Raw genomic sequence first — 26,129 nt, forward strand, 5'->3', positions numbered from 1 at the left:
AAGGCTGTGACGGCCAGGTCATTGAGTATATTCAAGGCTGAGATGGATAAGTTCTTGAGTATCAAGGGTTACGGCGAGAAAGCAGGAAAATGGGATTGAGAAACTTATCAGCCATGATTGAATGATAAAGCAGACTGGATGGGGTGATGGCCTAATTTCTGCTTCTATGACTTGTGGTCTTATAAAAAAACTGGTTAGTTAGCTGACTTGGGTTATTCCTGCCTGTAACTTCCTTTTGCCCTCTCTGGTGTTCACTGTTCTATTAAAGGGTGACCACCTGTAAAATGTACATTTCAGGAAAATATCAGATTTCTGGACACAACTCTGAAATTTGGAACTTGAGTTGAACAATTGATGGCTTTCTTGCTCAATTAGATATCCAAAATGCATCAAGGGTCCTCGAGTTTCCATGAGGAACATAATGCAAATAGTTGGTCCCTGGTGGCCTGCCATAATAACCAATCCAATGACCTTCAATCACTGAGGTCCTGACTACTAAATTACTTAACAATGACCTCTCAGTTATACTGACGTGGACCTATTAAACTTGAAGAAACTAACTTCTGAAAGACTTGAATAGTAAGAAGTTGACCAAAGACACTGGAAATATCTATGAATCAAAAATGAAATGTAAAAATACCATCAAATGAATTACAAGCAATTTAATAAAGCAAATTTTTGCCAATCTACTCCCTGTGCAATAGTTAAATCACTTTTGAACTGATTGTTCAGATGAATAAACCAAAACAAAAAATGCAAGAAATATTCAGAATTTCAGGCAACATTTGTGAACAGGGAAATGGTTAATGTTTCAGTACCTTAACAGGCTTTAAGCAACAGCATGTGAAGGGAGAAATGAAGAATCCAAAACCCAGTGAAATGAGTGATTAAATGAGAAAGTGGATGGTGTCAAGCGAAAATAGGTGATAAGACAAGTAAAGAAATAAAAGATCGATAGACAATTACTGTAAATCACAGCAGAATCATTACTGACAAATACTTACCACAAAATGGGAGCCAAGGTTTAAACCTAAAATTGTGATCTCTGAGTAAATGAAACGATGGTGGTACCATTCCTCAAGTCTTCATTGATTTTCATTTGAACTGTTGGAGGCCAAGGATAGAGAGCCCAGAATGGGGTTGGGGCAAATAATTTAAATGACGGTGCAAATGGAAGCCCAGGGTCACAATTGTGGATTAAGCAAAGTGATTACCTATGTAATCTGCCTAATTTAGAAGATACTACGTCTACAGCAATCATTATTCTACGCTACTGTGAAAGCAATGTTACTTTACTGGGAGCAGTGTTTGGAGTCTTGGAATTGCGTGAGAGAGTAGGTGTTCCACCTGCTGTACTTGCATGGGAAGGCAATGATTATGCTTTAAAAAGTAAACTTTCCATGGTCACGAAGAAGACATCAGGAGTAGGACACCAGCCAAATGAGTATTTAGTTCGAGGACTTTAGAGACATGGGAATTCAGTGCAAAAGGGAAGAGGTGTTTTTTGCTTGCTGTTTTGGCTCATAGTTTGTAAGTTTTTTTTCTAACAGGATAAATTGAAGCCCAAGATCAGAGGGCCAGCACAAAACAAACAGTGACATCACAAGAAAACCATAAGTTCCTTGGTTAGTAATAGTTGCTAATTTGATTATCTATTATGGCTTACTTTCAGATGAACGTAAGTCAGAGAAATATTTGTAGATTACAAACTAAAAGACCGTTAGGAATTTTTTTAGAAAAAAAGCAAATGAAGTATTAAGTAAATAAAATAGAGATGCAGGGCAAGTGATGTGTTGCATGATGTGGAAGCTGATGGGTCCCATTTAGGTACATAGTGACCACATCTATAGCAAGTGTTGATTGATGAGCTGAAGTCTGAGTTTTGAATACTGCGGCACATCAGGGAGGAGGAGAATTACCTGGACGCTGTGTGACAGAAGACCACTTAGATCAACTATCTCAAATTTGGTCAGTGGTCAGGGACAGGAGGATGTGATGACAATTGTATGGAAAATGATAAAAATCAAAGGTAAAGGAGAAAATAGGATTGCTGGTTAGTGATGGGGTAGATTGTTACCAGAAAATAAAAGGGACAGGACAGAATGCATTAATGTCTTATTGTACCAAGGAACCACAAAAATGTATAGAAACTGGATAATGGAACAAACATAATGCACAAAGCTTTGTATACTAATGCACAAAGCTTTGTATCTTAATGCACAAAGGTAGATGAACTGATGGCACAAATCAAGGTAAATCTTGGTCAACAAAACTTTAAAATATTTAAAGCATGTGCTGAGGAGACGTTATTAAAGTTTCCAGAACAAGTATTAGGACATAGAGTATGTTAAGTGTCAGGAATCCAACTTCAGCCACAGCAGATATGGAGACAACTATGAGAAGAGATTGAGGATGTTGTACTTAAATGCACACAGTCTATGAAACAAGGGAAAGGAGCTTGTTGCGCAGATTGAAATTGGTACATATGATGTGGGCATTACAGAGACGTGGCTGCAAGGGGATCAGGGCTGGAAACTAAACATCTAAGGATATATGTCTTGTCGAAAGGATAGGCAGATGGGAAGAGGGGGAGGGATTGCCTTAAAGTAAGAAACAAAATTAAATTGATAGCAAGAAGCGATTTAGAATTGGAAGCCATAGAATCTATGTGGGTGGAGTTGAGGAACTGCAAAGGTAAAGTACCAATAAATGGGAGTTGTGGAAAGACCTCTTAGTGTAAGTCATGATGCGGGAAAAAAATAAATCAGAAAGAAAAGGCATGCAAGAAAGGCACAATTATAGTAATCATGGGGACTTCAATATACAGGTGGTCTGGGAAAATTAGGTTAGTAATGGATCTTGAGAAGAGGAATTTGTGGAATGTCTACAAGATTGATTTTCTGGAGCAGCTTCTGGTATAGACCACTAGTGAACAGTGCATTTGGTGAGATATAATGAGGCAGATTTGATTAGGGTGAAAGAACCCCGAGGGGACAGTTCCATAATATGACAGAATTCACCTTGCAGTTTGAAAAGGAAAAGCTGGAATCAATGTAATGGTGTTACAACTGAGTAAAGGTAATTACAAGAAAATGAGGGAGGAGCTGGCGAGAGTTGATTGGAAGAAGAGCCCAGCAGTGAAAATAGTCGAGCATTAGTTGCAGGGGTTTCTGGCGTAATTTGGGAGACATAGCAGAAACGCATCCCAAGGAAGAAGAAACATACTAAGAGTGTGACATCAAGGAGCCCGAGCAAAATTGGAATCAGTGCATATCAGGGGGCAAACCCTCTGCTGGTTAAAGTCATAGCTGGCACATAGGAAGATAGTTGTGGTTGTTGGACATCAGTCATCTCAGCTTCAGGACATCTCTGTAATGGTTCCTCAGGGTTGTGTCTTAGGCCCAAACATCTGCAGCAACTCCATTAATGACCATCCCTCCATCATAAGGTCAGAAGTGTAGATGTCCATAGATGATTGCACAATGTTCAGCGGCATTTATGACTCTTCAAATACTGAAGCAGTCCATGTTCAAATGTAACAAGATCTGGACAAGATCTAGGCTTGGGCTGACAAGTGGCAAGTAACATTCGTGCCACCTAAAGGCAATAGCCGTCTCCAATAAGACACAGTATAATCACTGCCCCTTGACATTCAATGGTGTTACCATCACTGAATCTGCCACTATCAACATCCTTGAGTGACCAGAAGTTCATCTGGACTCATAAACATAGTGACTAACAAGAGCAGGTCGAGGCTAGGAAGACTGACTCCCCAAAGCCTGTCCACCATCTACAAGGCACAAGTCAGAATGTGAATGAATGCTCCTCAGTTGCCTGAATAGGTACTGCTCCAACAACACTCAAGAAGCTTGACTCCATGCAGAACAAAGCAGCTCGCCGAGTGGCACCACATCCACAAGCATCCACTCCCTCCATCACCGACGCTCAGTAACAGCAGTGTGTAATATGTACAAGCTACACTGCAGAAATTCATCAAAGATCATTGATCACTATAATCTAGAAGGATAAGAGCAGCAGATCATGGGAACACCACCACCAGCAAGTTCCCCTCCAATACTTTTTTTTAAACTAACTTACTTTCTGGAGAGTGGCAGTGGTGGTATCGTGCTCATTGAATTTGGCAGTCGGCTAGATGTCCGATTTGAGGCAGAAGCTGAGGGCCTGACCTGTGAGTTCCTGATGCCTGGAGTGTGGAGCAAAGGTGAGACTGCAGGCGAGGCCAAGACCCAGCTCGTGGACTGAATGCGATGCTGAGGCGCAGTGTGGATGGCGCCTGGATTGTGGCATTGGTGGTCCAGTGTGTGGCAGTATCTGAAGGCCTAGATCAGGACTTTGGTGGTCTGAAATCCCAGGAGTGAGCCCAACACAGTGATGGAGTTTCCTCCAACAGAGTGATGAAAGCAGGGGAGATCAAGGCAGTGCAGGGAAAGCCTGTCAAAGCAGAGATTGAGCCATTGCTCATGGTGGAGGTGGTGCATGGCTAAGCACTTAAGAAAGACTTAATATTAAGAAGGACTTTTATGTTTAACTTATTTTTTTAACACTATACCAAGAGTGACCGTAATATTTCATTTTTAGCTTTGTTCCTTATTTCTTTCTACCTTGTTAAGTTTTTGTACCTAGGTACTTATATCTGATGCCGTGTGTAGCGACATTGAAAACTTTTCAGTGTATTCCTGTACTTTTGTACTTGAGTACACATGGCAATAAAATCTAATTCAAATCAAATCAAGCCACTCACCACCCTGTCTTGAAAACATATCGCCATTGCTTCACTGTCACTGGGTCAAAATCCTGGAATTCCCTCTCTAAAGGTATTGTGGGTCAACCTACAGCATGTGGACTGCAGCGGTCCAAGGTAGCAGCTCACCACGACCTTCTCAAGAGTAACTAGAGATGGGCAATAAAATGCTGGCCACCCAGCAGTGCTCATGTGCCACAAGTGAATAAAATAAGCAATGTAGGAAAGTATGAGGTTATGCACTTTGGTAGGAAGAATAGAGTATTTTTAAATGGGAAAGGCTTCGGAAATCTGAAGGACAAGGGGACTTTGAAATCCTATTTCAGGATTCTCTTAAGGTTAACATGCAGATTCAGTTGTCAGCTGGGCAGGCAAATGCAATGTTAACATTCAGAGAGGGTTAGGTTACAAGAGCAGGGATGTACTGCTGAGACTCTACAAGACCCTAGTCAGACCATGTTTGGAATATTGTGAGCAGTTATCAGCTCCATATGTGCTGCCCTTGGAGGGAGTCCAGGGGAGGTTTCCAAGGATGATCCTGGGAATGAAGGGTTCATCATATGAGCTGTTGAGAACTCTGGGTATGTAAATGAAGGATGAGAGAGCTCAATGGAGTGAATGTGGAGAAGATGTTTCCACAAGTAGAAGAGACTAGGACCCAGAGGCACAACCTCAGAGTGAAGGGGCAGTCCTTTAGAACTGAGATGTTGAGGAATTTCTTCAGCCAGAGGATGATGAATCTGTGGAACCCATTACTACAGAAGGCTATGGAAGCCAAGTCATTGAGTATCTTTAAGACAGAAATAGGTTTTGATTAGTAAATGGATCAAGGGTTACAGGGAGAAGGCAGGAGAATGGATTGAGAAACTTATGAACCATGAAGCATCAGCAGACTTGATGGACTGGATGCCCTAATTCTGCTCCTATGTCCTATGGTCTGTGGTCTTGTAGTGAAACGGTGAACCAAAATGACATAGAACGAGCAGTACTTTGGAATGCCAAACAACTCTAGCAAAGACTGCATTTGTTGTCCATCTCTAATTATCCTTTAACTGAGTAATTTACTAGGCCATAGCAGACAGCATTCAAGAGTCAGACTACATTACTGTAGGTATGGAGTCACCTATTAGTATGGCTAGGTAAGGCCAGCAGAATTCCTTCTCTAAAGATAGATTTCTATAGCAATCGATGATTATTTTATGGTTATCATTACTGAGTGTAGCTTTCAGTTCTAGATTCATTAACTGAACTTAAATTAATTGCATTTGAATCTGTGTTCCCAGACCTTTAGCCTGGATATCTAGATTACTAGTCCAGTGACATTACCACTATGTCTCCCTCACTGTGGTGATATTATGCTGGTTGTGGCAGAAATGGCAGACACTGTTCCATTCATTGTGGAAAATGAGAACAAATGAAACCCTATCATGGTGCTGGAAGAGAAGGGAAGGGTAACTGCAGTGTTTTGGGAAGTAAACAGTCATACAATCAAGGGCGTATCAACCACAGTGGAGCAGTTGAAGATTAAGGAGATATCATAACAGTATGTACTTCCAACCTTACTACAAACTATCTGGCATAAAACAACCATTTGTTTTAAAAATCAAAAACACCTCTTGTCATTTGCAGACTGACTTGATAAATGAATTCATTTCCTGTACACACTCCATTCTCAACCCTTTGTAAACTTGTTCTGCAAAACTATCTCACTAAGCCATACTTGTCCATCACCCCTGTACTCATGGCCCATGGGCTCTAGGTTCCTCACCACCTTAAATTTAAAATGATTAATTTCACTTATCTCTAAACTCTTCCAGTGCAATACTGTGCCAATATGTTGTACTGAGGTTGACTTGGTAGCATCCTTTCTGCCTTTGCTCCAACATTTTTTCATACATATGTTCATGGGGTTCAGGAATCCCTGACTAGGTTAGCATTTAATGCCTATCAATAATTTCCCTTGAGATGATGGCAATGAGACCTGGCAACAGTGAAGGAATGGTGACATAGTTCTAAGTCAGGATATTGTCTGACTCTGAGGGAACATGCAGATAGTGGTTTCCAAGCACCTTCCAAGATATTACAGAATTGAAATGTTTTAAAATAATAGAGTCCCACAAGGAATTAATGGCAAGAGGCATAATACTAGCTGGCAGATATAGTTTCAGTGATTTGCCAAATACAACTTGAGATTGATCACCTTGGAGAAAACAGTTCTTAAGATAAAGAATTGTTTCCATACTAGACATAAAATCACAAGCCGATCAAATAAATATGCTGTTATATTCAATAGGATTTGTAGCCAACACTCAAAATACATGGATAGCAGGAGAATCCACCCTGACATTCCTCCAACCCCCCATATCCCCAAAGTAATAAACCTATCAACAACAAGTGTGAGAGAGAAACAACCTGTGATAGGATAAGAAGCTCCACACCATTTCCTTCCTATTTACAGGGATGTCTTTTCTCTGATTTGGCTTCCTCCGAGTGATTTTTCCTGAGGTATTTGGGGATAACAAGGGGCAAGTAGGTGCTGGCATTGAGGAAGCCACTGGAGAGTGAGAGACTAAGATCTGAGAGCAGCTAACTCATATCCAGGAAATGGAGGCTGAGGACCAGGGTCCGGGAATGGGGAGTGAGTGAGAACTGAGTTTGGGATGGGTGGGAGAGGGTTAAGTTCCAGGAGTGGGGAAGGTGGGAGTGGGGACTGTTCTGAAGAAGGATCATTGGTAAATTACTACAATCTGCCATTAATTCAATTACTTATAAGAAATCTCACAGACAATCAAATATTGAATCAGTTATTTAAACTTTATTACATTTAGCAACCAAATTAAGACCCCTCAAGTTAGCAAGTTAAGCCTCAACTCAGCTTAACTATTACCTGATTAATGGTTAAAAATCACAAAACACCAGATTATAGTCCAACAGGTTTAATTGGAAGCACACTCGCTTTCGGAGCGTCGCTCCTTCATCAGGTGATAGTGCTATCACCTGATGAAGGAGTGACGCTCTGAAAGCTAGTGTGCTTCCAATTAAACCTGTTGGACTATAACCTGGTGTTGTGTGATTTTTAACTTTGTACACCCCAGTCCAACACCGGCATCTTCAAATCTCCTGATTAATGGTAGAATTTAGCTATCATTTCAACCAACAGTGTCTGTCTCTGAATGTCAATTGGATCCTTGTGCAGTGAGGTTTTCTAGAGTTTTATTACTGAAGTTGAAATCTTATAGGATTTTTCTGTTTTGTGAAATATCTGATTTTTTTTTTTAGATTATTTCATCCACAACCTTGACTATACTTCTGGAGTAATCATGTCTTGCTTTCTTATCAGGAGTAGCCTCCCTGTTCCTAGTTACATTTGGTACTTACAGTCTGTTCAAAACACAACTTTCCTGCAATCAACCCCTTCTCCTCAGGACATTCCTTATGCAGGCAATTTTAATTGCCTATTTGTCACAAGGCAGCAAGTTATCAAGCACTTGTTACTTCCTCTGTCCCAGGACACAGCTTGTTCATGTTGCTTCGACGCCTTCTTTCCAGGGATGGTTAATTAGCATGTTGCTTTTACTTCCTTTACAAGTTTCTCCTTGTCCCTTTCAATGCAGAAACAATTTCTTCCATAAAGAGTTATTGCTGATTCTTTCAAACCCTGAACAGCAATCACATTGGCTTAAAATTATAACTCTGCTTTCTTTCCACAGATGCTGCTAGATCTGCTGTGTTTCTCGAGCAATTTCTGCTTTTGTTTCAGATTTCAAACACCTGCAGTTCTTGATTTTATGTTACTGCTCCTTGCTCCAGATTCGTTATACATTATTATCTATGCCAGTCTCAAAGGGAGTACCTGTTCTGAATTCTGCAAGAGTACTGAAAAACCTGCAATGGAATAGATTCGTTTCTTGGACCATTTTCCAATGCTCCATGAAGAAATCAAATGCACCATAACATAAAGAAGACAATAACAAACTCATATCGCAGGTCAGTTCTACTATGCAGTGCATTGGACCATTATCAATTCAACTATTGCTTTATTTCTGTGCACTGATAGGTCACCACAAGATAAATTTTTCTTGCAAACAGTAAATATTGGAGAAATGTATAAGATCCAAAAGGTCTTGACAAGTTGGACATGGATATTGTATTTTGTCTTGTAGGGGAGTCAAAAATTGGTGAGCATTTTTTAAAATTAGGGCTTGCCCTTTTAAGACCTACAAGAAGATTTTTTTTATCTCAAAGGGTTGTGCTTTGCCTGAGAAGGCTGTGGAAGTAGGGTCATTGAATATTTTTAAGGTATAGGAAGATAGATTAATGTTAGGCAAAGGAGTCAAAGGTTTTCAAACATAGTAGGGAATGTAGGATTCATAATACAAACAGAACAGCTCTGATCTTATTGAATGCTGGAACAGGCTCCTTATGCATAATGGATGAAAATTGCATACAATTACATATTACTTTGACATTTAAAATTTGAAATAGTGCCTTCCAAGAACTTTTCCTTTCAGTAGCCATAGCCAACATTCTTGAATACTTTAATTAGCATCAATGCAGAGTTAGGACCATACATCAATTCAAGTGTTTTGTGCTTATTCTAAGAGTCATTGCTACAACAATCCTATATTTGTTTCTTGCCCTGGTCTTAGATTTCTTGATATGGTATCAGTAAAATTATATTTGTGGTGACTCTTATACAGTCATAGAGATGTACAGCATGGAAACAAACCCTTTGGTTCAACTTATCCATGCTGTCCAGATATCCTAAATTAATCTAGTCCCATTTGCCAGCATTTGGCCCAAGTCCCTCTGAACCTTTCCTGTTCATATACCCATCCAGATGCCTTTTAAATGTTGTCATTCTACGAGCCTCTACCACTTCCTTTGGCAGCTTATATCATACATGCACCACCCTCTGCATGAAAATATTGCCCCTCAGGTCCCTTTTAAATCTTTCTCCTCTTACCTTAAACCTATGCCCTCTAGTTTTGGACTGCCCCCAGGAAAAAGACATTGTCTATTTACCCTATTCATGACCCTCATTATTTTATAAATTTCTATAAGGTCACCCCTCAGCCTCTGATGCTCCAGGGAAAGCAGCCCCAGCCTATTCAGCTGCTCCTGAGAGCTCCAACCCTCGCAACATCTTGTCTGCACCCTTTCAAGTTTCATGACATCCTTCCTATAGTAGGGAGACCAGAATTGCACACATTTCAAAACTGGCCTAACCAATATCCTATACAGCTGCAACTCCTATACTCAATGCACTGACCAATGAAGGAAAGCCTACCAAATGCCTTCTTCACTATCCAATCTACCTGTGACTCCACTTTCAAGGGACTGTGAATGATGAACTCCAAAGTCTCTTCGTTCGGCAATACTCCCCAGAACCTACAGGTAGTCCTCATTTTAAATGATTCCACTTAATATATTTTGTTTGAATATTTTACTTTTAAGGTTGCTTTTTCACATTATGTTGGCACTTCTATTTTCACATTATTTCATGTGCATCATTCTGTGTTATCTGACATTGGGATCCAATTGGCACCAGAGAACTCAGAAACGTTACGCAAGAGCTTTCTTTGGAAAGGAGACAGAGTAGGAAAAGACAGGCAGAGAGAGAGAGAGAGATAAAACTACAGTGTGAAAGGAGATGGATAAACGGATTGGGAAAATGATGGAAGGAGTAGTAAAAAAATGATTGCGAGAGCTGAATTTGATAGTAGGAACCTAGTCAATGCAGACAGTTGCTTCTTCAAGCCAGCCTTAAAAGCCTAGTTAACTTACAGGAAACAGTGATTGGGAATTAATCGGTTGCATTCAAACTAATGACTGATATGTCAGAGGGATCAACTATTTTGATCTATATTAATGACTGGGATGCAGAAACTGTCTGTACTTTCGCTAAATTTCTTACAATACAAAGATAAATAGGCAAGGATACAGAGTCTGAATAGGAATGTAAATAGGTTATGCAAAGGGGCAAAGATTTGGCAGGTTGAATGTAACGTGAGAAAATGTGAGGTTGTTTATTTTGACAGGAAGAGTTAAATGTGCAGAATATCATGAAAGGAGAGATGTGGGATGCTGAAGTATGGATAGATATTATTGACCTTTTCCATGAATTATAAAAAGACAACATATAGGTATATCAAGAAATAGGTAAGCAAATAGAATATTGTCCTTTTATTGCAAGGGAAATGGAGTACAAAAGTCGAGAAGTCTTGCTACAACTGCACAGAGCATTGTTAAGAACTCAGTTAAAGTACACATGATTTTTTACCTTTACTCGTTTTATTTTACCCAGTTCGTTCTGGAAAACACCTTGGTACTTAAGATCTTGTGCAATCTCCCTGCCCCAACTTTGCTGAAAATCTTCAGCCAATTTAATTTGATATCTTGGAGCCAGTCACACCCCATTAAAATCTGTAAAGGCAGCTGAGCAGATTGCTGTTGGTCGCTCCTTGGAGCCACTGTTGTATCTCTTATCTCTATGACGTCCCCTGTTCTTTCATCAGCCTGGTCCCAATACTCTTTAACCTTAGTTAAAAATCGCACAACACCAGGTTATAGTCCAACAAGTTTAATTGGAAGCACACTAGCTTTCGGAGTGACGCTCCTTCATCAGGTGATAGTGGAGGGCTTGATTGTAACACAGAATTTATAGCAAAAATTTGCAGTGTGATGTAACTGAAATTATACATTGAATAATTGATTGTCTGTTAAGCCTTTCATCTGTTAGAATACAGTGATAGTTTCACTTCTTTCATGTGTAAATCACAACCTTGGGACCTCTTTAACCGTGGAATGGAACACTAATTCATAATACCAATAGATTTGCTCTCCTACAGCCTCGGGGTCCACTTCTATCTGTAACGCTTTTTTATTTATCAATAACATCATTCTGATCCAAATCACTTTGGTCACTTTTACACTGCTGATGCAGCCATAGAGTCTTTGTGTCATGCAGCATGAAAACAGACTATGCAAGTCGTCCACACTGACCATGTTCCTAAACTAAGCTAGTCCCACTTGCCTGCGTTTGGCCCATATTTCCTATATTGACTTTTCCTATCCATATACTTATCCAAATGTTTTTTAAATGTATGATTGCACCAGCATGGGCGGCACAGTGGAAAAATGTGCAGGTCAGGTGAATTGGCCATGCTAAATTGCCCGTAGTGTTAGGTCAGGGGTAAATGTAGGGGAATGGGTGGGTTGCGCTTCGGCGGGTCGGTGTGGACTTGTTGGGCCGAAGGGCCTGTTTCCACACTGTAATGTAATCTAATGTAATCTAATCTAATCCAACAATTCCTCTGGCAGTATATTCCATATATGAACACATTCTGTGTAAAATAAAAGTTAACCATAAGACATAGGAGCAGAAATTAGGTCATTCAGCCCAGCAACTCTGCTTCACCATTCAATTATGTTTTTCAACCATATTCTCCTGCTTTCTCACCATAACCCTTGATACTCAAGACCTGATCCATCCCAGTCTTAAATATACTGAATGACCTGGCCTCTACAGCCTTCTGTGGCAATAAATTCCATAGATTCACCACAGTCTGGTGAAGGGGACATGAGAAGTAGTTGGTGGATAGGATCAAGGAAAACCCTAAGACCTTCTATAAGTATATCAGAAATAAAAGAATGACTCGAGTAAGATTAGAGCCAATCAAAGATAGTAGTGGGAAGTTGTGTGTAGAATCTGAGGACATAGGGAAAGCGCTTAATGAATACTTTTCGTCAGTATTCACACTGGAAAAGGGCAATGTTAGTGAGAATACAGAAATACAGGCTACTAGATTAGATGGAATTGCAGTTGACAAAGAGGAGGTTTTAGCAATTTTGGAAACCTGAAAACAGATAAGACCCCAGCGCTAGATGGGATTTATTCTCAGGCTGTCTGGGAAGCCAGGGAGGAGATTGCAGAGCCTTTGGCTTTGGTCTTTATGTCATCATTGTCGACACGAATAGCGCCAGAAGACTGGAGGATAGCAAATATTGTTCCCTTGTTTAAAAAGGGAGTTGAGACAATCCTGGTAATTATAGGCCAGTGAGCCTTACTCCTGTTGTGGGTAAGGTGTTGGAAAAGGTTATAAGAAATAGGATTAATAATCGTCTGGAAAGGAATAATTTGATTAGGGACAGTCAATACGGTTTTGAGAAGTGTAGGTCGTGCCTCACTAACCTTATTGAGTTCTTTGCGAAGGTGACAAAACAGGTGGATGAAGGTAAAGTAGTTGATGTGGTGTATATGGATTTCAGTAAGATTTTTGATAAGGTTCCACATGGTAGGCTATTGCACAAAATACGGGATTGAAGGTGATTTAGCGGTTTAGATCAGAAAGTGGCTCGCTGAAAGAAGACAGAGGGTGGTGGTTGATGGGAAATGTTCATCCTGGAGCTCAATTACCAGTGTGTGCCGCAAGGATCTGTTTTGGGGCGACTGCTGTTTGTCATTTTTATAAATGATCTGGATGTGGGCGTAGAAGGATGGGTTAGTAAATTTGTGAATGACACAAATGTAGGCAGAGTTGTGGACAGTGCAGAGGGATGTTGCAGGTTACAGAGGGACATAGATAAGATGCAGAGCTGGGCTGAGAAGTGGCAAATGGAATTTAATGTGGAAAAGTGTGAGGTAGTTTACTTCGGAAGAAGTAACAGGAATGCAGAGTACAGGGCTATTGGTAAAAATTTTTGGCAGCGTAGTTGAACAGAGAGATCTTGGTATCCAGGTGCATAAATCCCTAAAAGTTGCCATCTAAGTTGATGGGGGGTTGTTAAGTAGGCATATGGTGTGTTGGTGTTTATTGGTAGGGGAATTCAGTTTTGGATCCACAAGGTCATGCTTCAGCTGTACAAGACACTGGTAAGGCCACACCAGGAGTATTGTATACAGTTCTGGTCACTGCATTATAAGAGGGATGTGGAAGCTTCGGAAAGGGTTCAGAAGAGATTTACTAGGATGTTGCCTGGTATGGAAGGAAGGGCTTATGAGGAAAGGCTGAGGGAACTGAGGCTGTTTTTGTTGGAGAGAAGAAGGTTAAGAGGTGACTTAATTGAGACGTACAAGATAGTCAAGAGGGTTAAATAGGGTGACCAGTGAGAACCTTTTTCCTCGGATGGTGAAGGCTAACACGAGGGGACATAGCTTTAAATTGAGAGGTTATAGATTTAGGATAGATATCAGGGGTAGTTTCTTTACTCAGAGTAGTAGGGGCATGGAACGACCTGCCTGCAACAGTAATAGACTCACCGACATTAAGAGAATTTAAATGGGCATTGGACATACATATGTATAATAATGGAACAGTATAGGTTAGATGGGTATTAGATTAATTTCACAGGTCAGCGCAACATCGAGGGCTGAAAGGCCTGCACTGCGCTGTAACGTTCTATATTCTATGAAAACATTTCTCCTTATTTCCATTCTAAAAGGTCTTCCCTTTACTCTAAGGCTATGCCCTCAGGTGCTAGTCTCCCCTACCAATGGAAACATCTTCCCAACATCTACTCTGTCCAGGCAATCAGTATTCTGTATATTTCAATTAGATCCCCCCTCATCCTTCTAAACTCCATCGAGTATAGACGCAGAGTCCTCAAATATTCCTCATATGTTAAGCTTTTCATTCCTTGGATCATTCTCACGAACCTTCTCTGAACACGCTCAAGGGCCAGTACATCCTTCTGGAGATTTGGGGCTTAAAACTGCGCACAATATCCAAATGAGGTCTGACTAAATTTCCCCATCAAGTACTTTTTAAATCTTTCTCCTCTCACCTTAAAAATATGCTCAATAGTTTTGAACTTCCTCACCCTAGGGAAAAGACCCTTGGTATTCACCTTAACGAGATCAGCTAGCTGGACATCATAGAATGAGTTCCCTGATTATGGCTGTTAATCTTGTCCCGTCAAGGAAACCTGGCTGACCTAAAAGGGTGAATGTCAGGAATATTAGGTCCTGAATGCCTGACTCAGTGAGAGGTAGTGTTTTTGGCAAAGGCTGTGCATTTGTAAATAAAAGGTGATTGGTGATGGAATACCAGCCACTGAGAAGTTATTTTCGCTGAGGGACATAAATTTCCACTCCATCTAAAGACATTTCCTGCATGGTACACTGGTGCTGTACTGTTTGTCTTATTAGTGCTAGGCAGGGTCTGTTTAAACTTATACTTAGGCCTCAAATGTCCTTTTATTCAGCATCTGAAGCATTTAGCTTTCTGAAATTTGCACAGGTCAAGAGTTGGGCTTCCACAAACATCTGAAATACTCTGCGCACTCAGGGCCTATCCAAGACTGTTGGTTGAATCTTCTGTACCTTCTTGCTTTTACCATACTCATATTAGTTTCCTTGTCGGGCCAGCACCTTCACTCTGGGTACTAATACTGCTTGCGGTTTCCTCCCTTAACTGGTGGACTGTGCTGGTCAGAGCATTTTGTAACTCCTCGGTACTGTTCTCCACACTCCTCATGGCTAAAACAATCTCCAGTGACCTTGTCAAATTTTCCAAAAGCTTCTTTTGTGTGGCTTCATTATTAATGCCACATACTAAAACATATCTTAGCATGTCATTTCACACAGACCCAAAATTGCAATGTTCTTCAATCTCCTAAAACCTCACCACGAAGTCGACGATGATATCCTCAGGGCTGTCCCAATTGAATTAAACTTGTAATGCTGAAAAATCACTGGAAGCTTGGGGTGATGATGCTCTTTGAGTAACTCTATAATCTCTGTGAATGTTTTGGTATCAAGAGCAGCCTGGGAGTTTAACTGTATATCTATGTCCACATGCAGTTAACAAAATCACTGTTTCTCCTCCCATTATATTTCATTTGCACTGAGAAAGAGTTTTAAGTTTCTACATGTTGTACCAAAACTTCTTCCATTAGGTTGAATGGCTCTAATTTTCCGAAAAGACACATTTGACTGTTCCCTTCTTCACAGACTGGACTCGTCTGAAATTGTTCTGCAACTTTTGCATTTGGACTTTTTCTCACAATCTAATTTGCAGGCCTTGACTTTGTTACAAATGCAAAACCTTCAAAGTTTGTCTCTACCAATTAACTTATTAACACAATGATTTAATACAACTAATAACACTTATTTACTGAGCATTATTCATAGACTTTACATGCCTCACTCCCCAACCCAACTGCTGGGCAAGTTCCCACATGTATCGTCCAGATTTCACACTCTGTCCCTGATTGGTCTAGCAGGTCATATGACCCCCAACCTCAGCAATCATCTCTTAAGATAACAAAACATTCACAGATTGCAGAGCGACTCAAAGGGCCCCAAGCCTCCAGTGATTTTAAAGCATTACAAGTTTCGTTTGACAGCGACAGCCCTGGGGAGATCAACTACCGCAAGACTTTAACTTCTTTGGTGAGGCGGTTGCACAGATATGAGGGATGCAGCCATATGTTGTGATTTTGCTGCAGCTTGGGGAGTTCAAGCATCTTTTTCATTGAATTTGAATGAGGGTGCAGATGGAAACTTCACAGTTGCAGAAGGAACCACTGTACACATCAGAGGCTCAGGTTTGTAGAGTTGTCCGAGTGCTAATTATTTAGGAAGAATATATCTCTAAGAAGATAGTGATGGTAAATATGTTGATGCCAATGGAAATGGCGCACACACATATGTGTAGCCTTAAAAATGGCACTGTTATTTATTTTTTTCTCCTCTGGTTCATGCAAATGATAATCTGGAGATTCATGTAACATTTCTCACTTGACAGCTCTTTGCTCCTGAAAGAAAGATGTCAGTGGCCATGTTGGGTTGGCGAGGACAATTAATCAAGTTAAACCAATCAGATCAGTAAGGCCAAAGCAGCATTTGACTTCAGAGCCATAGTTGAATTTCCTCAGAAGCATTGGCACATTGATTCTACTCATATAGCCATCGAAGTTCCCACAGAGTAGTCTGGCACCTTTGGGAACAATTCCTTCAATGTTCCAGTTGTCCACAGGAATTTCAGAACAGAAGTAAGCCATTCCGTCCCTCAAGCCTGTTCCGCCATTCACTGAGATCATGGCTGATCTGTGGTCCATCTCCATATACAGTACTCACCTTTGGCTGATATCCCTTAATACATTTGCTGAACAAAAAAAGTATTTCAGATTTAAAATTAACAACCTATCAAATATCAACTGTCATTTATGGAAGAAAGTTCCAAACATCTATCACTGTTTGTGTGCAGAAGTGTATCCTATCATCTTTCCTGAACGTCTGGCCTTAATTCTCTGACTAAGTGCCCACATTTTAGGATCCCCAACTCGTAGAAATAGTTAATCTTTACCTACCCTGTTTTTTTCTGTTAATATCTTGGTCAGATCACCCCATTATATTCTCAATTCTAGATAAAACAGGCCTAATTTGTATAAACTCTCCTCATAACTTAAATTTTGAAGTCTAAGTATCATTGTTGTAAACCTTTGTTGAACTCCTCCAAGGCCAATATATCCTTCCTAAGGTGTGGTGTCCAGATCTGCTCTCAGTACTGAGGAGTGATGTTATAGAGGTTTATAAAATCATGAAGGGCATGGATAGGATGAATAGCCAGGTCTTTTTTTCCTAGAGTGGGGGTGTCCAAACTAGAGGATATAGGTTTAAAGTGGGAGGGAAAATATTTAAAAATGAACTAAGGAGTAACTTCTTCGTGCAGAGGGTGGTGCGTGCATGGAATGAGCTACAAAGGAAGTCATGGAGGTGGGTACAATTTACCACATTAAAAGGCATATGGATAGGTATATGAATAGGAATGATTTAGAGGGATACGGGCCAAATGCTGGCAATGGGACGAGGTTAGACTGTTGGCGCAGATGAGTTGGACCAAAGGGTCTGTTTCCATGCCTTATAACTCTGGAGTCTCACCAACATTTTGTATACCTGCAGCATTACCTCTGCATCCTTGCATTCCAGTCTTCTTGATACTAGGCCAGCATTCCATTAGCTTTCTTGATTATCTTTTGCACTTTTTTGTTACAGTTTAAAGCTCTGAACATCCTCCTCAAATTGAATTGCTTACAGAAATTTATCACCATCCTCCTCCTTTGCCCGATGATATGAATGCCATGATCCCCACCAACAGATCCACCACAGACCCAATGTGTGGACAAAGCAAACTTGGACAAAGCAAGATTGTACTATTGCACCAATGTTCTTCTCCAATTTCCTTGCCACATGGTCCCTGAAGCTTCCACTGGTGTTGGGCTAATCTCCAGGATGAACAGAACATAATTCAAACTACGGCATCTCCAATCTAGAATCAAGACCACTCCAACCTCTGTTGTTGAGTTGCAGTTGCAAATGGTGCTTGCACATGTGCACACTCAAAAAGGCAAATTTCCAAACTTTTAGTGATGCATTCACAGAGGCATATGAAACAATGAGTCTTAAACTAAGCATCTGGAAGATAAGTCTTCTGCCAGCCTTCTCCCTCTGTAAAACATTTTTCCTGAACATTAAGATCAACTGTGAGCCTCTGGACAACATGGACCAATTCCCATACTTTGGGAGCCTCCTCTCAGAGAAGGTAGACATCAATACTTAAATTCAACATTGTCTCCATTGTGACAGTGTTGCCTTGGGCTGTCTGAAGAACAGTATGTGGGATGACAAAGACCTCAACCTCAACTCCAAGCTCATGATCTACAGGGAAACCAGCTTTCTTCATGCATTGGACACATAGACAATGTACAGCAGATACCTCAAATCCTTTGAGAAATACCACCAATGATGCTTCTGCATAAGCCTGCAAATCCACTGGCAGGATGAGCACTCCAATAACAGTGTCCTCTCTCAGTCCAACATGCTCAGTACTGAGGCACTGGTATGGTCAATTAGCTGTGTTGAGTAGGTCTTCATTCAAGGATAACCCTAAAACTTTTCTGAAAAGGCAGTATACTTACTGATTCATGGGAATCTCTAGTGCAAGACTACTCAAACTGGAGAAGCAGCTCAATGAAGGTGTGCCAAGCATTTTGAGTGTTTCCAATAGAGCCAGGGGAAGGTCACACTCAAATAGTGTAGGGAACTTGTAAAATATAAACATTCCAGCCACTCACCACTTCAGTCACCGCTGTTCCCGTCACTGGTGTTGTGTGCAAATTTAACATTAGATAATCCCAAGGAACTGCCTAAGAATAAGAATCTAACTTGATATGGTCACGTTCATTTTGTTTGTTCAAAACTGTGGAGTCTTGTGGCTTTAATCTCTTACTAAGTACCTGAGATTTCACACTTCAGCTAGAGATCAGTTTCTTTTCTTATTTTCAGTGGACAAACAGTAACTTAAACTTAGCGGTTTTGTCAATGATCATAACACGTTATTTTTCAAGTTTAAATTATTCTTCTTTAGTAATGGAATTGACAGTACTGTATTGAAATGAGCTTGGTTCTCTAATCTGGGCTGCATTTTTAAAAATTGTATATACTTAAAAGAACAACCACTATACCAAGCTAAAAAGAGATAGCTAGTTTTATTTTAGGCATATCCCAAGGTCAGAGGGATATGGAGAACTAAGGCATATGGAGAAATCTGATAAAGCATAATTTCTGTTATTAGGCAATTTGCTCTAAATTCAGGAAATTACTCACTGTGTACAAAGCACCAAGTTTTCATAGGAGATTTGGCAGAACATCCACAGAATTTCAGTTTCTTCCTAGTTATTGTAAGTAACTTATAATGTGACCAGCAAAATCCATAAGTAGATATTAAAAATAAAAAAAGTTATGATTTAATGGAATTTCTTTTGTCTCCAAGTTTGTTCAGTTGATGTTTAACTTGCAGCATATACTTTATCCACTAGATGACTCTGTCAGCTCCATTTAAAACAATTAAAAACAGACAGTGCTGCAAATCTCAGCAAATCAGGTAGCATTGGTGGAGAGAGAAACAGCCAACATTCTACGTCAATCACCCTTTATCAGCATTTTAAAAATGTTATAGACATGTTAGGTTGAAAAATATAGGGATGAGAAACAAAATAGAGAAAGAAAGACATTTTGAGAAAGATTGCATGATACAATTTATTACTGATCTACAGAAATTGTATTAAATGATAATATAATTTTGATATTGCTTTCCCATGGTAATTCAGTGAGTGTATCCACTGTGGTTCATTGAGTAGATGAAATGTGCAGAGAAGGATTTAGTTAACCTCAGCAGCAGAACCAGTACATGCTCTACGGTTAGTTTCGGTGCTGCTAAGTCAGGCAGGGGAAATCAGCAAATTCAGGAATTTACTTTTTCCAAGTGAATTGGAATGGTCTCCCTTGCGATGTTCTAAATAGTGAATAATCTGCAGACACACTATTAATGGCATGTATCTATAATGACCATTTGGCAAGATACTGATAGATGATTGACAGCCATACAACTATACTGCACCAAGGTGTCAAAAAGAAGAAACCTCTGAAATAGGAGTAAGGGAAGAAACCTTTGCAAGAAAAAGAAACAAATACTGCAATAAAAACAACTTGCTGCAAAATCTCAGCAATTCAGGCAGCATCTTTGGAGAGCAAAACAACGAACTTTTAAAGTCAATCACCCATCATCAGAACTAAAAAAAACGTATAGACATAACAGCTTTTAAGAAAGTGTAGAGTTTGCAATTTAATCTTAATGTAAAATCTCAATCAATTCCAATTATTGACTGAGTTAATTTTGGGAGATCCAAAAAATATTTCTGTCCTAACTAGTTCACAGACCTTTCCAGGTGCATGAATGTTTTCGCAATTTTCACAGAATTTATTGTTATTATAATAAGTACAAAATAATGATGTTTTGTTGTAAGGTTTTTAGTTGATTCGCATTGGAACATCAACTCATGACTTCTAGCTGACTGGGTGTATGTCTCTTATTTGAGTCTTTTGACTGAAGGTCTTCTCTTATCTTCTTAATGCTTGTTAACCCTTGCTAGATACTACCTCCTGTGTATGGTCAGAAGCAACCTGAACTTTTATTGGCTTACAAATGCATGAAGAATTCATTTTCAACCTTCCCTGTTATATATTATTTTCTACTGCATGGAACTCTGTGGTACATCCATGGCAGAAGCTTCTACAAGCAGAACACAATGTTTTGGCACACTGGTCATGTGTAGACCCAGTGATCACACAGTTGAACAGATCAGAAAGAATGTTACTCATGGGTTCACCACTCATTAAGTATCCAATTTGTGATTCATTTTTTAAAGGTGGTGATCATATCTGTATCACTTCGTAACATCTCCTGACTGGTTCCTTATTCTTTTCCTTACAGCTTTTTTCTATTCGTAGAAAATAAAAAACTTAGTAAGCTAGGAAGTCACCACCAAAGCACTTTGCATTTCCTTAAAAAAATGTGATGTCACATTAATATCATCTCAAATGTCTGATTGATACATCTAAATACTCTGGAGAGTTGCAAGAACTAATTAAAGTTAAAAGAACTATTTGTTAATTTTTTAAAAATCACTGAAGAAACATAATTTCTTCTCCACAGAAATAGGAGTCACATATTTACAATAATTCTAATAAGATCATTAGAAAATGAAGCCTTCTTACCGTACTAAAGTATGTCATTACTGGGCAACAAAATTGTATTGCAAAATAAAATAAAATATAAAAAACCAAAATAACCATAACAAACTTACAGAACTAAATTATATAGTAATATATGTACCTATTATAGGCATTAAGTTCCAAAACTAAACCAATTTAGGATATAGGTGTATCGTTGAAACCCAGAACTGTGTTTTTTTCAAATTGATCTAATTTTTAAAATTCTTTTCCTGACTGTGGGAGTCACTGGCCGAGGCCAGCATTTATTTCCCATCCCTAATTGTCCAGACAGCAGTTCAGAGCCAACCACATTGCTGTGATCTGCTGGACCAGGTAAGGATGGCAGATTTGACTTCCCTAAAGAATATTAGTAAACCAAATGGGTTTTTCTCACAATTGATAATGGTTTCATGATCATCATTAGACACTTAATTCCAGATTTTTATTGAATTCAAATCCTCTCCATCTGCCATGGTGGAATTAAACCTGCGTCCCTGAGTTCTGTGATAACAAAGATACACAAGTGAATGTCTTTCAGCATTTGTTTATTTTAATTTCCAGGCATATCCTACCTTCCACTTAACACACAGACACTATTGTATACTACTGATTTCAACTGAACAAAATATAATGAAATTCCTCACTTGTTTGACCACAACAGACAAAACAATAATTAATACTTTTAAAATAAACTCAATCCTACAGGCAGAAATTGGCTATCTTCACTTTGGGTTAAGTGCCAAGCACATTTTGACTGATTTTGGATACAGACAACAGCAAGACAATAATGAGTATAAGATAGAATATATTATTAGCTACATAACTTCGTGGGGAGAAAAAAAATTAATTGGAACAAATAAGGAATGGACACCCGATATGTTTAAGAGAGAGATGAGAAGTATTTATTGAAGGACGTGAATTGAGAAGGATGAGTGAATTAGGTATTGGAAATAGCTCTGTTTGTATTTTTTTTTAAATCACTAACAATGAAGTGTATAGTTGGATGTGAACTCATAACAACACACATCATTCAGCTATCAGGCCACAAATAAACTGAGACCATTAGAAATAAACTTTCAAAACCAACAAAAAATGATTCCTGAAGATGCAGGCATCTTTCTCTTACATACTGAGCTTCTGCCAAATATAAGCCATATATGAATCTAAAAGAACTGATTGGATTATTTTCCAGGCAACTTTGGTTTCAGTCATTGTGACAGCAGTGCATTTCCTTACTTCCTTCCTAAGTGATAGTGACAATTCCTGAGAAATTGGCAGCAGACCAACTCCTTGGTATGGTTAACACACCATACATCACCCTCATGAAAAGGAATTTTCTTTTTCTGTCTTCATTTATCCCTCTTAGCAGGACAACCAACTATGACATGCTTATTAAGGTGAGGGATATAAGCATTGGGCAATCTAACATTTTTTAAAAATCTGGGCAGAGTGATCATCATGAATTTCCATGTCATTTAGCAATGACCAAATGCAGAGGTTCTGCTCAAGACTACATTCATCTTTTGTTCTTTTTTTTGCCATTACTGGTCAGTGATATTTTCTTAAAAACTCGAACCAAATGTGTCATTTCAAGTAACTTAATGAAACATGCTTTTTTAAAAAGCATTTTTACAGCTTTCACCTATTTCAAATTGATTTGAAAACAACTCAATGTTGTAAGTTGTATTGAAAAATGTTACAGGTTGTGTACTTCAGAAGAGAAAATCCCTTCATTAAAGATTTAAATTATTTTCAATTGTATTAAAAATCAGAATTAATTGTTCAGTTGAACATCTCAGAAGAAATGTTACTGGGGTTCATCATTAAAAAAAATATGATGTCACATCATAATGATTAATATCATCTCAAATGTCTGATTGATACATCTTTGCCTGAAATGTCAATTTTCCTGCTCCTCAGATGCCTGACCATTCTAATCTTGACTCTGATCTCCAGCATCTGCAGTACTCACTTTTGCCTACTTCTATATATTCTGGAGAGCTACAAGAACTAGTTAAAGTTAAAAGAACTACTGGTTAATTTAAAAATCACTTTGGAAAAACATCATTTGTTCTCCAGAGAAATAGGAATCACATATTTACAATAGTTCTATAAGATCATACCAGATCATTAGAAAGTGAAGCCTTCTTACTGTACTAAAGTATACCAGTATTGGGCAACAAAACAGTATTGCAAAGTAAAGTAAAATACAAAAAAAACCAAAATAACCAGAACTAAAATTTACAGAACTAAATTATATAGTAATGTATGTACCTATTATAGGCTTTAAGTTCCAAAACTAAACCTATTTAGGACATAGCTGTGTCTTTGAAACCCAAAGCTATTCAACAGAATTAAATCAGAATTAATGTTCTTCATCTACAATGGATTATTTTTCACAGTAAATTTCACTGATCACATGATGGCCTATTATTGAGAAAGAGTCATGCAGCTAAAACATTATAATGTAACAGTTAGTTCCACCTATGCAATTATTTTCTCCATAACAATTGCATGTATTTGTGCTGTCAACAATCTTACATGGAGATCCATATGATACAAGAAGATAATCTCAGAATGGAGTTATAAAAAAGTCATCTACACTATGTCTACCAGAAATAAATTGTACTAAAAGAAGGGCCTTTGTTGCATAGTGCATGATATTTGACTGTTTAATTAGATATAAACAATTCAAAATATTTATCCAAACATTTATCCTTAAGACAATTTTCTATGACATTACATACATTACACCTAATTAGTTGTGTTTTGAAATCATGTGAAAATGGAAATACAATGTATTGATAATGAACCAGGGCTTGATTAACTTTCTCATATCTTTTATTCAGTATTTGAAATTTTCTTTATTTCTAATTACTTTTAAATCACAATTTCTAATGAATCTCTGCCAGAAGAGAGCTAGTACCTATAACAGTAATCATAAAACAACCAGACTGAAAACAAATTGTGGCTGAAAATGTGTTGCTGGAAAAGCACAGCAGGTCAGGCAGCATCCAAGGAGCAGGAGAATTGACGTTTCGGGCATGAGCCCTTGTTCAGGAATGAGGAAAGTGTGTCCAGCAGGCTAAGATAAAAGGTAGGGAGGAGGGACTTGGGGGAGGGCATTGGAGATGCGATAGGTGGAAGGAGGTCAAGGTGAGGGTGATAGGCCGGAGTGGGGGTGGGGGCGGAGAGGTCAGGAAGAAGATTGCAGGTTAGGAAGGCGGTGCTGAGTTCGAGGGATTTGACTGAGACAAGGTGGCGAGAGGGGAAAATGAGGAAACTGGAGAAATCTGAGTTCATCCCTTGTGGTTGGAGGGTAACTAGGCAGAAGATGAGGCGCTCTTCCTCCAACCATCGTGTTGCTATGGGTCTGGCGATGGAGGAGTCCAAGGACCTGCATGTCCTTGGTGGAATGGGAGGAGAAGTTGAAGTGTTGAGCCACGAGGTGGTTGGGTTGGTTTGTCCGGGTGTCCCAGAGGTGTTCTCTGAAACGTTCCGCAAGTAGGCGGCCTGTCTCCCCAATATAGAGGAGGCCACATCGGGTGCAGTGGTTGCAATAAATGATGTGTGTGGAGGTGCAGGTGAATTTGTGGCGGATATGGAAGTATCCCTTGGGGCCTTGGAGGGATGTGAGGGGTGAGGTGTGGGCCAGGTTTTGCATTTCTTGCGGTTGCAGGGGAAGGTGCCGGGAGTGGAGGTTGGGTTGGTGGGGTGTGTGGACCTGACGAGGGAGTCACGGAGGGAGTGGTCTGTTCGGAATGCTGATAGGGGAGGGGAGGGAAATATATCCCTGGTGGTGGGAAGGGAAATATATCCCACCACCAGGGATATATTTCCCTCCCCTCCCCTATCAGCGTTCCGAAAAGACCACTCCCTCCGTGACTCCCTCATCAGGTCCACACACCCCATCAACCCAACCTCCACTCCCGGCACCTTCCCCTGCAACTGCAAGAAATGCAAAACTTGCGCCCATACCTCCCCCCTTACTTCCCTCCAAGGCCCCAAGGGATCCTTCCATATCCGCCACAAATTCACCTGCACCTCCACACACATCATTTATTGTATCCACTGCACCCGATGTGGCCTCCTCTATATTGGGGAGACAGGCCGCCTACTTGCGGAACGTTTCAGAGAACACCTCTGGGACACCCGGACTAACCAACCCAACCACTCCTTCACCTATCGCATCTCCAACTCCCCTCCCCCAAGTTCCTCCTCCCTACCTTTTATCTTAGCCTGCTGGACACACTTTCCTCATTCATAGATTCATAGAAGAATACAGCGCAGTAAAGACCCTTTGGCCCTCGATGTTGTGCCGATCCAAGCCCACCTAACCTACACTAGCCCACTATCCTCCATATGCCTATCCAATGCCCGCTTAAATGCCCATAAAGAGGGAGAGTCCACCACTGCTGCTCCATGAACTCACGACTCGCTGAGTAAAGAACCTACCCCTAACATCTGTCCTATACCTACCACCCCTTAATTTAAAGCTATGCCCCCTCGTAATAGCTGACTCCATACATGGAAAAAGGTTCTCACGGTCAACCCTATCTAAACCCCTAATCATCTTGTACACCTCTATCAAGTCACCCCTAAACCTTCTTTTCTCCAATGAAAACAACCCCAAGTGCCTCAGCCTTTCCTCTTACGATCTTCCTATCATACCAGGCAACATCCTGGTAAACCTCCTCTGCACCCGTTCCAGTGCCACCACATCCTTCCTATAGTATGGCGACCAAAACTGCACACAATACTCCAGATGAGGCTGCACCAGAGTCTTATAAAACTGCAACATGACCTCAG

The 26,129-nt window shown here is 39.8% G+C and overlaps 1 long non-coding RNA gene across 1 annotated transcript; it reads left to right on the top strand.

Annotated features, from left to right (window-relative positions):
• Positions 1–7,864: 7,864 nt before the first annotated feature.
• On the top strand, positions 7,865–19,666 carry LOC122564664. Its single transcript, XR_006315960.1, has 3 exons — positions 7,865–7,892; positions 8,573–8,749; positions 17,763–19,666. It is a non-coding gene; the product is annotated as an uncharacterized LOC122564664 (long non-coding RNA).
• The last annotated feature ends 6,463 nt before the right edge of the window (positions 19,667–26,129 follow it).

The sequence above is a fragment of the Chiloscyllium plagiosum genome, chromosome 30 (assembly GCF_004010195.1).
Source record: "Chiloscyllium plagiosum isolate BGI_BamShark_2017 chromosome 30, ASM401019v2, whole genome shotgun sequence".
Taxonomy (NCBI): domain Eukaryota; kingdom Metazoa; phylum Chordata; class Chondrichthyes; order Orectolobiformes; family Hemiscylliidae; genus Chiloscyllium; species Chiloscyllium plagiosum.